This window comes from Gossypium hirsutum, chromosome A08, assembly GCF_007990345.1.
Source record: "Gossypium hirsutum isolate 1008001.06 chromosome A08, Gossypium_hirsutum_v2.1, whole genome shotgun sequence".
In the NCBI taxonomy this organism is placed as follows: Eukaryota; Viridiplantae; Streptophyta; class Magnoliopsida; order Malvales; family Malvaceae; genus Gossypium; species Gossypium hirsutum.
The window spans coordinates 12,789,251-12,802,479 of record NC_053431.1 but is presented as its reverse complement, the minus strand read 5'-3'; the positions used below and the strand labels follow the sequence as shown (position 1 = coordinate 12,802,479).

General features: G+C 32.5%; 2 long non-coding RNA genes across 2 annotated transcripts; both read left to right on the top strand.

The window, feature by feature from the left end:
* The first annotated feature begins 1,221 nt into the window (after positions 1–1,221).
* Positions 1,222–2,447, top strand: LOC107949130 (uncharacterized). Its single transcript, XR_005900167.1, has 2 exons — positions 1,222–1,873; positions 2,197–2,447. It is a non-coding gene; the product is annotated as an uncharacterized lncRNA (long non-coding RNA).
* An 8,692-nt stretch (positions 2,448–11,139) lies between these two features.
* On the top strand, positions 11,140–12,487 carry LOC107949124 (uncharacterized). The gene is made up of 2 exons (XR_001697634.2): positions 11,140–11,792; positions 12,119–12,487. It is a non-coding gene; the product is annotated as an uncharacterized lncRNA (long non-coding RNA).
* The last annotated feature ends 742 nt before the right edge of the window (positions 12,488–13,229 follow it).

Sequence of the window (13,229 nt, the reverse complement as noted above, 5' to 3'; positions counted from 1 at the left end):
ACAAAACATATATATATATATAAAAGGGTTAATGAACATGGAATAATATACACAAAGTACAATAAACCTCACTTAAGACATTTTCAACATAACGATGAATTAGTAATCATATAATATGTATATAAGTTGACAAATTTGCATAAAAACTTAGGATACATGTTTATTGAAATAGTTATTATAAAATACAAAGTTCAAATCAAATTATATGTGAAATACTTAAAACACAAACTCATTTAAAAATTGATAATTCACATGATAACTTAAATAATGTATTAAATATGAAGGAATCACAATACATGATATAAAATAATATACAAAATAAATTTATGAAACATGTATATACAAGTAAAATTGGGTATAATTATTTAAAAAAAATGAAATTAATAAGGTATGAAAGAAACGAAGTTAATATATAAGTTATATAGGTAACAAAATATATAAAAAAAATATAATACATAAGGATAAGATGAGAGTGTATACAATAAATAAATTATATGATTTAAAATAGGGTTCTTAAAAGAAATATATTATACACATAAATAACTTTAAAAGAGGATACATGCATAGAAAAATATTTACATAAAGTTATATGAAAATAATAACACGTACCATAGTAAAAATAATTTAATATGGATTATATACATGTGAAGGCATTTTTAAAATAATTGAATATGAAAATAATATGGAATAAAAAATATGAATTATAAAATTAACCTAAAACTAGCATAAATTATATATATAATTAATAAAAAAACTGCAATTATATACAAATTTACTAAAAATTATATGTATAAAAATAATATTGCTTTAATAATGTATGCAAATTAAATATAAGTGCTAAACATATGCTTAATGATAACTTAAAGAATGCATAAACTATGTAGGATATTTTTAAATAATAAAGATATATAATAAAATATGTGAATTGATCTAAAAGAAATTATATATAAAATACTAGTATTTAGCAATGTACATAAAATAATATATATATACCAATATTTTGTTTGAATTTGAATATTGTATAAAACATGTGATTTTAAATAACAAATACATATAGAATCATAAATATGTGAATAAATTAAAAAAGTTAAATGTATATAATATTTTAATATTAATAATATTCACAGAGCCAGTTTTATTATAAGGTATATATAGAATAATGCACAAAACGTTACACAAAATCGTATGCAACACATGGAAATACAATTACCCAAATTACAACAAATAAATCAACCAATAATATAAATGATACAATTAATACAAACATTCCCAAATAATATACATGTTAAGCAAAAACAAAATGAATCTAAACAAATTATTTAATTGAAATCAAAGTAGCATAAAAAAAATTTACAAAATAAATAAACTACTAATAATAAAATATGACTCATATATAACATGCATAAATTCACAGGGACCAAAATTGAAATTATCCCTGATCCTGAAGCATTGCATTGACACGTGGGTTAAAATGCAAAGCCATACAAATTTTAGGAAAAAATTAAAAAGAAAATAAAACAAATCAGGTGCAGAGGGGAGCGAATCATAACACGATGAAAAGGGGAAGGGCCTGCTACCTAAATAAACCATTTTAGGCGCAAAACCTTCCGCCCCCCCCCCTTTTTGACACGGTATCGTTTCTTTAGCAGGTCATTTAAGCTTCCATTTCCTAAATCTATTTTCTAAACACAGCCCCCACTTCACCAAACTTCTCAGCCCTAAAAATCAAATTGTTTGGGCATATTCCAGCAGCCACCGAGTACACCACTTCATCAGGTGATCGATGGCACTCCAGCGACAATCGATGATGCCTTTGGACCCTTCCAACTTCGATTTTCAGCAAGAGGGCAGAGATCCATGGCTGATTTGTAAGGTAAGACTTGCCTTTTTATTCTCTTTGTTTCAGAAAACCAAATGATGAAAAATACTTGCAGGAAAATTGATAGAAATAACAGAAAAATTAAAAGAATAAAGATCACTTTTCCTGAATTTTTTTTTGAAATTTTCTAGATTTGATATATGTATATTGTATGTGTATGCGTAGAGTATGCGTACAGTGGGAGTGAAAAAAATAGGGATGAAATCAATGGCTTTTTATAGCCGATTTACAGCATAAATAAAAAGAAAAAATAAAATTCTATTTTCTTGCTGTCATTTGCTGGCTTTTGTTATTGTTTATGTTATTTCTTCTCGCAGGTTCCATTGTGGCGATGGTCGTACGAAAGGAGGGGCCGTTCGTGGGCATGGAGGAGGCTCGAATGCTTCGGTACTGGTTTCATGCGAGACTGCTACGCACTTGAAAAATCTGGTTGGGGTTTGAGTTTTGGGCCATTAGGTGTTGGGCTTTTTGGGGTTAATTGGGTTAGATCTGTTATCGGGCTTAAGGGATTTACTTGGGTTGTAAGTATAAATGGACTATGGACATTTATTGGATTTTTATTTTGTGATTTTTGTTTTTTAATTTTTTTTTGGATCTTAACGGGCCCGGGCGAAATGGGCCTATTACAGCTGCCCCTCTTTGCTCATTGTCGTGTAACGAAAATAGAGCAAAGACTTCAAATAGTGCCAATTTTTCCCAGTTTTACTGAATCTTGACTATAACTTTAGGGAAATAGGACTGGTGACTCAAAACTGCTTCATTGCTAATACATGAAGATAAGATTTGCCATCTTCAATCTGCTCTACAACTGCTTTAGGGAAATAGATCTTCAATCTTCAGTTTACTTCCTTGCTATCTCAGGAAGATAAGACTACAATTGCCGACCTGCTCTATTGCTACATCAGAAAGATAAGGTTAGTGGTAAAAATCTGTTCCATCGCCAATACATGGAGATAAGATTCATCATCTACGAAGATATACTCCGTTGCAACTTCAGGGAGATAAAATCTTCAATTCTTAGTCTGTTTCCTTGCTACCTCAGGAAGGTAAAACTCATTCTTCAACCTGCTCTCTTGCTACGTCAGAGAGATAAGGCTTGGTGGTAAAATCTGCTCCATTGTCGATATATGGAGATAAGATTCACCATCTTCAATCTGCTCCGCTATTGTTTAGGGAGATAAAATATTTAATTCTCAGTCTGCTTCCTTGCTATTTCTGGAAGATAAGACTCATTTTTCAACCTGCTCTCTTGCTACCTCAGAGAGATGAGGCTTTGAGGCTTAAATCTGCTCCATTTCCGGTACATGGATATAAGATTCGTCTCTTCCAACCTTCAATCTTCAGTCTGCTTCCTTGCTACCTCAAGAAGATAAGACTTCAATCTTCAACCTGCTCTTAGGGCTTAAATCTGCTCCATTACTAATACATGGAGATAAGATTCATCATCTACGAAGATCTACTCTGCTGCAACTTTAGAGAGAGAAAATCTTCAATTCTTAGTCTACTTCCTTACTACCTCAGGAGGATAAGACTCATTCTTCAACCTGCTCTCTTGCTATGTCAGAGAGATAAGGCTTGGTGGTAAAATCTGCTCCATTACCGATACATGGAGATAAGATTAACCATCTTCAATCTGCTCAACTGCAACTGCTCCATTGTCGATACATGGAGATAAGATTCGCCATCCTCGATCTGCTCCGCTACTGTTTAGGGAGATAAGATCTTTAATCTTCAGTCTACTCCACTGCAACCTCAGGAAGATAAGACTTGTTATGATCTGCTTTACTGCAACTGACATTTCAACCTGCTCCACTGCAACTTCAGGGGGATAAGGTTTGCAATCTTTGATCTATTCCGCTACAACTTCAGGGATATAAGATCTGAGTTCACTGATGTTACTACACCGTCCTCTTGGACCTATCCTGTAGACTCGGTTTCATGTATCATTTTTATGCCAAATAATTAGGATGTTATGATCAAAATGAATCAAATGCTCCTAACTAGATGTATTATGCTGATGTTAAATAATTAGGATGCTATCATTGAAATGAGTCAAATGCACCTAACTAGATGCGATACTTATGTCAAATAATTAGGATGCTATGATCAAAAATAAATCAAATGCTCCTAACTAGATGTGTTATAAGTGCAAAAAATAAGAATGATCTTTTTAAAAGATCATCGCTTGTTGTTCACCAGGGTACTATCACTGATTTATTATGCTACCATCTTGATCGACTGGTATTCTTGACAGAAAACCTAAAGAAACTATCACATTTTGCTCAGCAAACCGCTGTAATTTCAGAGTCCCTTACATTGTAATTCCTGGGACATAAAGTTTGAACTTCCCACTGCAACCTCAGGGGAATAGACATTTGATTTCCTCTATCCATCCTGTGACAACTCAGAGGTATAGGATTTTCAATCAATTTGATCTGATGAACAGACGTATATGTCTGATATCTGCATGAATACAGAATATCATTTTCTTTCTTCAAGAACAATCCCATTGCTCATTCTTTGCCAGGATTATAACACCAATTAATATCTTTGACAGAAAATCCAAGGAGATAATCTCAATTTGGGCTTAAATATTTCCAACCTTAAGCTTGGTGAGTTTTAAACAATAATCATATTTCAGGCTCCTGTATTATTTAGAAACTCCCCAAAGTAATACGCAAAACTTCCTTTATGAAAGTATTATTAGTCCAAAATTCGTTATTTCAATGCAAAATGCTTGAAAAAGATCATAACCATGGACAAGAAAGGAATTAATTTAGAACATAGCTTGAAACAAACAAGCAAATGCAACTAAGAAAGAAATCTTTTAGGACGTGACCTGAAAAGAACAAGGTAATCAAAGATAACAAAAAATGGGTAAAAATGGAAAGCTAGGTGCCCCAGATATCGCAGCTTGAACTTCTCTGTACTAACTTCTTCAGGACCATTCTGAGCTCACTCTGTGTTTATGGGATCTAGAGTACTTTGTCAATGCCCCAAGACGTAACATTCTTCTTTCATTGTTAATTCAGGCCTAGCAAGACTATTGTATGCCCCATTTTAATCCAAATCTGAGCCGCCCTTTTCGGGTTTTCAGCTCAAATCCCCTTTAGTCTCAAAGCGCCCTTTGCGGGTTTTCACTTTGGCCTCTCCTTTTTCTTTCTTTTTCAATTTCTTTGATTGATTCTTTCTTTATTTTTTTGATTTTTTTCTTTTTATTTCTCTTTTTTATTTTAATTTTTTTAAGGTCTCAAGGCGCCATTTGCGGGTTTTCACCTTGGCCTCTTCCATAGAACACCCTTTGACTGCATTTTGAATTCCCCGAACTGGGCAAATCCTTTCGATCAAAAACAGGCCTTCTTTACATAAGGTCCCTCTTAGTTTGGCATATTTCTTCCTTTGAAATCCTTTTGTATAGGAAGGATCTTCTTCAATATCAAACTCTCCTCATGTAATTCTCGAGGATAAACCTGCATCATCTGACTGTGACAAATATCTTTAAAATTTGACTGATTAGGATTTGACCCATTCTGATTCATCCAACTTTAATTATGCCAAGACTTAAAGAAAAGGAATCTCGATTTCAAGAACTGTTTCAGTCCTATAAATCAATATGTTGCCCCGGTGAAAGTCTAGGCCCAAGTTTGACAAATATAGAGGGTAAATGATAACTTCTTTATGCCAATCCTTACAAAACTCAGTCATTTTTCACTATGACCCTTGTACTGTTGTTTGTTTTTCCTTTTTTTTTCTATTTTTGTACTTTTTTTTCTTTTTGAATGCCTTTGCTGTACTGTGATATATTGTCTGATCTTTGAACAGGCTGCAAACTTTTGACATTGCGCAGTTGTATTTGAAAGTAATCCTTTCTGTCATTACTTGTCACATCCCTTTTTTTTTCTTTTTCTCTTTTTTTTTGAGGTTTGATGACTATCAGTCTTGTAATATTGACATATGAAGTGACCTTTACCCCCTTCGTGAAGTAATCAATGATTGCCAAGATGAATCGATGTATATTAGACGAGAATGGCCTGATAACATCCTTGTCCCATATAGAGAAAATCTGTGAAGAAATGAATGTGGCTTTAACCAATGCAATCCTCTTCCATGGTGGATCAACAATACCCAAACCTCATGATTAGCCTGGCTACCATGAAACCTTTAACATGTGTCCTTCTGACACTGTGTAGGCATTTTGTATCATCCACAGATCTTAATATCTCAAATATATCTCGACATGATCATGTGAAAACATCTTTGAATTTCTTGAAGTAACTCAAAGACAATTTATTTTGTCCCTGTGGTGATTCAGGTTTCAATCTTTACCTCGTGTTCACAATATCCATTGACCCTTCGTAAAGTAGGATCTGTTTTTTTATCTTGTTCTACCGTCCCTAACAAATCAGGAAATAAGTCACAATCTTTGTCATCTTTAAAGTCCTAGGATCCGATTAAACACCTATCTCATCCCAAAAGGGAGTCAGTTACAGTGTTGCTCATGTCATTGATATCTGGGGACCTATTGTAGGTACAAAAGGCAAATTCCAAAGAATAAATGATTCTGAGGATAATTATTTGTATGGTATGATCATCAATGAAGAATGAAAGCATATTTACAAAGAAAATAGTCCAAAGAACAAAAGAATATATAAAGAATGAAAGAATATTTATTTAAAAAGAATACATTTTATTGAAATAAAAATTTTTGGACACAAGCCTATTTCACAAAAAGATTCTTATTGCCCCTAGGCTAAAAGCAACAAGCGCGTTTTGAACATTACTCTAGATTAGCTCTAAAAATACAAGGATTTCTTCCACAGTCCCATTGCTTAAAACACCCCCAAGTTCATAAGGGTTTGGAAACTTTTACTCCCTGGACCTTTCCTTGGATATGTCATTCAAATTCTCTTTGATAATTAGTGGTTATAACCCTCGGCTGGCCTATGTTGACCAATTTGGAAGGCATGCTCGCGATGTTCACTTCATTTTCCTTGTTTCTCGGAGTTGACCTTTTGGCACCTTCTCCCATATCTATTTTCCCATTTCTTATCGCATCTTCAATCATCTCACCGGACATTACTATATCTGAAAAGCTTAAAGTAGCACTTCCCAACATATAGTCAATGAACGGGGCTTCCAGAGTATTGACAAAAAGCATCGTGGTCTCTTTTTCCAGAAGAGGCGGTTGGACTTGTGTTGCTACCTCTCTCCATCTTTGGGCATATTGTCTGAAGCACTCATTTGGCTTCTTTTCCATATTTTGCTGGGTAATTCGGTCAGGTGCCATGTCTGTTACATGGCTATACTGCTTCATAAAAGCCTGTGCTAAGTCCTTCCACGAATGGATTTTAACGCGACTCAATTGATTGTACCATTTAGCTGCTGACCCGATCAGACTGTCTTGGAAGCAATGGATTAACAATTGATCGTTATTAACATATCCTGCCATTCTTCGACAGAACATTGTGATGTGAGCTTCAGGACAACTAGTCCCATTGTACTTTTCAAACTCTGGAGTTTTAAATTTTGGCGGGAGTACTAGATCGGGAACCAAACTCAGATCCTTAGCATCAATCCCACAGCAGAAGTCAACATTCTCCATTGCCTTTAATTTTTCCTCCAACCACCTATACCGATCCTCAAGTTGTTTTGGCAATTCCCTCTCTGTTTTTTCCATTTTATCTAAATCAGGAACTTCAAGATTAGTGGGGTTTCCCCCCGGATTGGAACCTGAACCTATCGGATAATCTACCGGTGCCGAGTTACCAGCCTTATATTGTTGAGTTCTGATAATGGATACACCTTGCGGACCTGTCTGAACATTTGTCAGGGTGAAACCTAGAGGGTAGAGAGGCTCCTTATTGTCCCTCCCAGTATTGATCATGGAACTTTTCCTTTCTTCAAGCCCATTTGTCAGCAATTGAGACAACTGGTTCAACATATTCCTTTGAGACTCTAGCATCAAATCTCTCATATCTTGCCTAATCTTCGCTACTTGCTCTTGCATCTGTATTTGTAACTGGTCTTGCATCTCTCTTTGAAGTTGTTCAAGTTTTTCCAATCTTTGGCCCATATCTTTTGTCTTAGCATGGGTACCGTAATGACGCTTGATTGGTAAATTTTTGTTGGTTCCCAGTTTAACTAAAATGATTTCAACTAATTAGGAACCCCTTTTATGAAAATTTAATGTAAATGATGAAATGATACAATGCAATGCAAATGCATGGGATGAATGCAAAAGAAAGAGAGATGTTGATTTTCAATTTAATTCTATTAGAACAACTTTTCTAGAAAACAAATCCCTTTACATAAAACAGATTACATATACGGCATTGTTTTCATATTCCAGGCGAAGACACCGATCCCTTTTCTTCGTGAAATCCAAATCTCGCAAGCCTTTAATAAATGCCTCAACTAGCTCTTCTTTCCTTTATCCAAGCTACGACTCATTATCCTCATGACGTTGATCATTAAGAAAATCGAGATTCGACAGCTCTCGAACAATCTTTATCAGCTTGAATCTTTAGGTAAGGACTTGTTTTTCTCCACGAACTGTCAACCTTCTTCCGTCAATTTAGACAACCGTATTATAATCCACTTCATTAGGAAATTCGTTTTCTTATGACAAGCTACTCTATTTAGCAATCAAATATGAATCAACACCTCCTTTCTATGATAATGTAATGCAATGCAATTATAAACAAAACAAAAACAAAACACGTTAGTACAAGTGAAATAAATATCCAATAAAGTACCTATTCAGGTGACCACTAAATTTGGGCAAGGTTCTATGTAAGGTGGATTCTCAAGGTTCACTATATGTGGTTCAGTTCTAGAGAAAGGGTACCTGAACCAATAGATTCCTCAATTCTCACCCATTATAGGCTCATATGAATCGAGTTCGGTTCAGGGGAATACATTTCACTATGACCATGTGGAGATGAAAATCTCACGAAATCATAGGTACGGATGTATCCCGGAAGCAATCCACTAGCCCGTACGGAGGTGAAAACCTCACGAAAGCATAGTTTCTTACTCCCACTTAACAGGTATAACCACAGCGGTCATGCAATGCAATACCATATTATTCTACAAGACTCGAACCACAACAATTATACAAACAAATGCAATTAAAATAATCATGATCTTCAAAACAAATTTTCAATTCTTTGACAAACGACAGCAAATAATCAATTTTATGGCCTGACTCTCTTCGTTCAATCCCTAGTGGAGTTGGCAAGCTGTCAAACCCTTTTTCATTTTTGAAAACAATGGGATTGACTTTTAAAAACAAAACGTGGAGTCGCCACCAACCTTTTGTTTAGGTGTGATTGGATCACCTAATAAAACATTTTAAAACAATTCTGGTTCACAAAAAATTAAAAATGGGTTCGGGAGTCGGTTACGCATGAGGAAGGGTTAGCACCCTCATTACGCCTAAAAATTGGTACCAAATTAATTTGATGCTGTCCTTATATCAAAAGTTTTAAAAGAAAAGATTTTCCGAAGTATAATTGTTTTAAATGTTTGAATAGCTCAAATTAGCAGTCAAATTTCTTTCGTTTTAAAGATATGCGGTATCATACCCAGCACGATTGAATATGATCTTTTATACCTTTAAGAATACGATTGAATTTTGACTTTTGAAAACTGGTACGCTAAATTATAAAGGGTTATCCAGATATTTAGTTCACCGAAAAAGTCATACCCAGTACGATTGAGCACGATTTTTCGAATTCCCCAAATATTAGATATTGCCTTATTTCAGAATTTTTGAATGGCAGAAAAATTGAGAAATTTGCTCAAAAATACGTTTATTTGTTTTAGAATAGATGAAATACCTAATGTATTGTAACAAAACATATATATATATAAAAGGGTTAATGAACATGGAATAATATACACAAAGTACAATAAACCTCACTTAATACATCTAAAAATTATATACAATTATTTTAAGTATGATGTAACCCAACATTCTTTAGGCATGGATAGTGAATAATTAATACAAAAATAATATACACTATAATTAACATGACACAAAATAAAATGATGCACAAAACAAAAGATATATATATATATATATATATATGAAACAAAATGGAATTAAAAATCAACGTAAGACATTTTCAACATAACGATGAATTAGTAATCATATAATACGAATATAAGTTGACAAATTTGTATAAAAACTTAGGATACATGTTTATTGAAATAGTAATTATAAAATACAAAGTTCAAATCAAATTATATGTGAAATACTTAAAACACAAACTCATTTAAAAATTGATAATTCACATGATAACTTAAATAATGTATTAAATATGAAGGAATCACAATACATGATATAAAATAATATACAAATAAATTTATGAAACATGTATATACAAGTAAATTGGGTATAATTATTTAAAAAAATGAAATTAATAAGGTATGAAAGAAACGAAGTTAATATATAAGTTATATAGGTAACAAAATATATAAAAAAATATAATACATAAGGATAAGATGAGAGTGTATACAATAAATAAATTATATGATTTAAAATAGGGTTCTTAAAAGAAATATATTATACACATAAATAACTTTAAAAGAGGATACATGCATAGAAAATATTTACATAAAGTTATATGAAATAATAACACGTACCATAGTAAAAATAATTTAATATGGATTATATACATGTGAAGGCATTTTTAAAATAATTGAATATGAAATAATATGGAATAAAAATATGAATTATAAATTAACCTAAAACTAGCATAAATTATATATATAATTAATAAAAAAACTGCAATTATATACAAATTTACTAAAAATTATATGTATAAAATAATATTGCTTTAATAATGTATGCAAATTAAATATAAGTGCTAAACATATGCTTAATGATAACTTAAAGAATGCATAAACTATGTAGGATATTTTTAAATAATAAAGATATATAATAAAATATGTGAATTGATCTAAAAGAAATTATATATAAAATACTAGTATTTAGCAATGTACATAAAATAATATATATATATACCAATATTTTGTTTGAATTTGAATATTGTATAAAACATGTGATTTTAAATAACAAATACATATAGAATCATAAATATGTGAATAAATTAAAAAAAGTTAAATGTATATAATATTTTAATATTAATAATATTCACAGAGCCAGTTTTATTATAAGGTATATATAGAATAATGCACAAAACGTTACACAAAATCGTATGCAACACGTGGAAATACAATTACCCATATTACAACAAATAAATCAACCAATAATATAAATGATACAATTAATACAAACATTCCCAAATAATATACATGTTAAGCAAAAACAAAATGAATCTAAACAAATTATTTAATTGAAATCAAAGTAGCATAAAAAAAATTTACAAAATAAATAAACTACTAATAATAAAATATGACTCATATATAACATGCATGAATTCACAGGGACCACAATTGAAATTATCCCGGATCCTGAAGCATTGCATTGACACGTGGGTTAAAATGCAAAGCCATACAAATTTTAGGAAAAAATTAAAAAGAAAATAAAACAAATCAGGTGCAGGGGGAGCGAATCATAACACGATGAAAAGGGGAAGGGCCTGCTACCTAAATAAACCATTTTAGGCGCAAAACCTTCCGCCCCCCCCCCCTTTTTGACACGGTATCGTTTCTTTAGCAGGTCATTTAAGCTTCCATTTCCTAAATCTATTTTCTAAACACAGCCCCCACTTCACCAAACTTCTCAGCCCTAAAAATCAAATTGTTTGGGCATATTCCAGCAGCCACTGAGTACACCACTTCATCAGGTGATCGATGGCACTCCAGCGACAATCGATGATGCCTTTGGACCCTTCCAACTTCGATTTTCAGCGAAGAGGGCAGAGATCCATGGCTGATTTGTAAGGTAAGACTTGCCTTTTTATTCTCTTTGTTTCAGAAAACCAAATGATGAAAAATACTTGCAGGAAAATTGATAGAAATAACAGAAAAATTAAAAGAACAAAGATCACCTTTCCAGAATTTTTTTTTTTGAAATTTTCTAGATTTGATATATGTATATTGTATGTGTATGCATAGAGTATGCGTACAGTGGGAGTGAAAAAAATAGGGATGAAATCAATGGCTTTTTATAGTCGATTTACAGCATAAATAAAAAGAAAAAAATAAAATTCTATTTTCTTGCTGTCATTTGCTGGCTTTTGTTATAGTTTCTGTTATTTCTTCTCGCAGGTTCCATTGTGGCTATGGTCGTACGGAAGGAGGGGCCGTTCGTGGGCGTGGAGGAGGCTCGAATGCTTCGGTACTGGTTTCATGCGAGACTGCTGCGCACTTGAGCTTGGTGGCTAGGGTTCCAAAAATCTGGTTGGGGTTTGAGTTTTGGGCCATTAGGTGTTGGGCTATTTGGGGTTAATTGGGTTAGATCTGTTATCGGGCTTAAGGGATTTACTTGGGTTGTAAGTATAAATGGACTATGGACATTTATTGGATTTTTATTTTGTGATTTTGTTTTTAATTTTTTTTGTGGATCTTAATGGGCCTAGGCGAAATGGGCCTATTACAATTGACTTCAAATTGTTTTATATAATATTTTGTTGCATATTCTTCGTTTGTTAATATTGGTATTAAAATAATATACATTGTGTGAATATTGCCATTACATGTTCTAGAAATTATTTATTAACATCTTTGTATTGTGGACATTCGTTAACATTGCATCTAATTCGTGTATTATTATTCCATGCTCTATGTTACCTTTTGTTTATTTAGTTTAAATCACATCGTGTATTAAACTCCAACGTATTTGTCTAATATTGACCAATTGGTTTTGTTCCAAACAAAATAAACGCGCATCGTTAAATGCTATACTTGTTATTATTCAAAAATAAAAAATTTTCAATATATGGCAACATTTCGTGTTGTGAGAATTCAAGAAATCGTACCCTAACTTACGGGGTTTCGATTTTGTTGTTAAACCTAAATAGTCAAATATCTTTTTAGATTTAAAAATACATGAAGTTTCGAAAAATTTAAAGGCAAATTGGTTCTCGAATGTTCGAATGTCGCATCCTAACTTATGGAATGTGGCATTTCGTTATCTTGGGACGAGTGAGCCTTTGATGTTCGTTTCAATTTAATTCAAGTTTTTTTTTGAAAAAAACATACGTTAATAAAAAGGGATTGTATTTTAAAATATTTTCAAATTTTAACTCTCGACATTAAGACATTAATTAATTAAATTTGGTACCAATTTTGGGCGTAACGAGGGTGCTAATCCTTCCTCGCACGTAACCGACTCCTGAACCCGTTTTCTCAAATTTCGTAAACCAAAACTGTTGTTTTA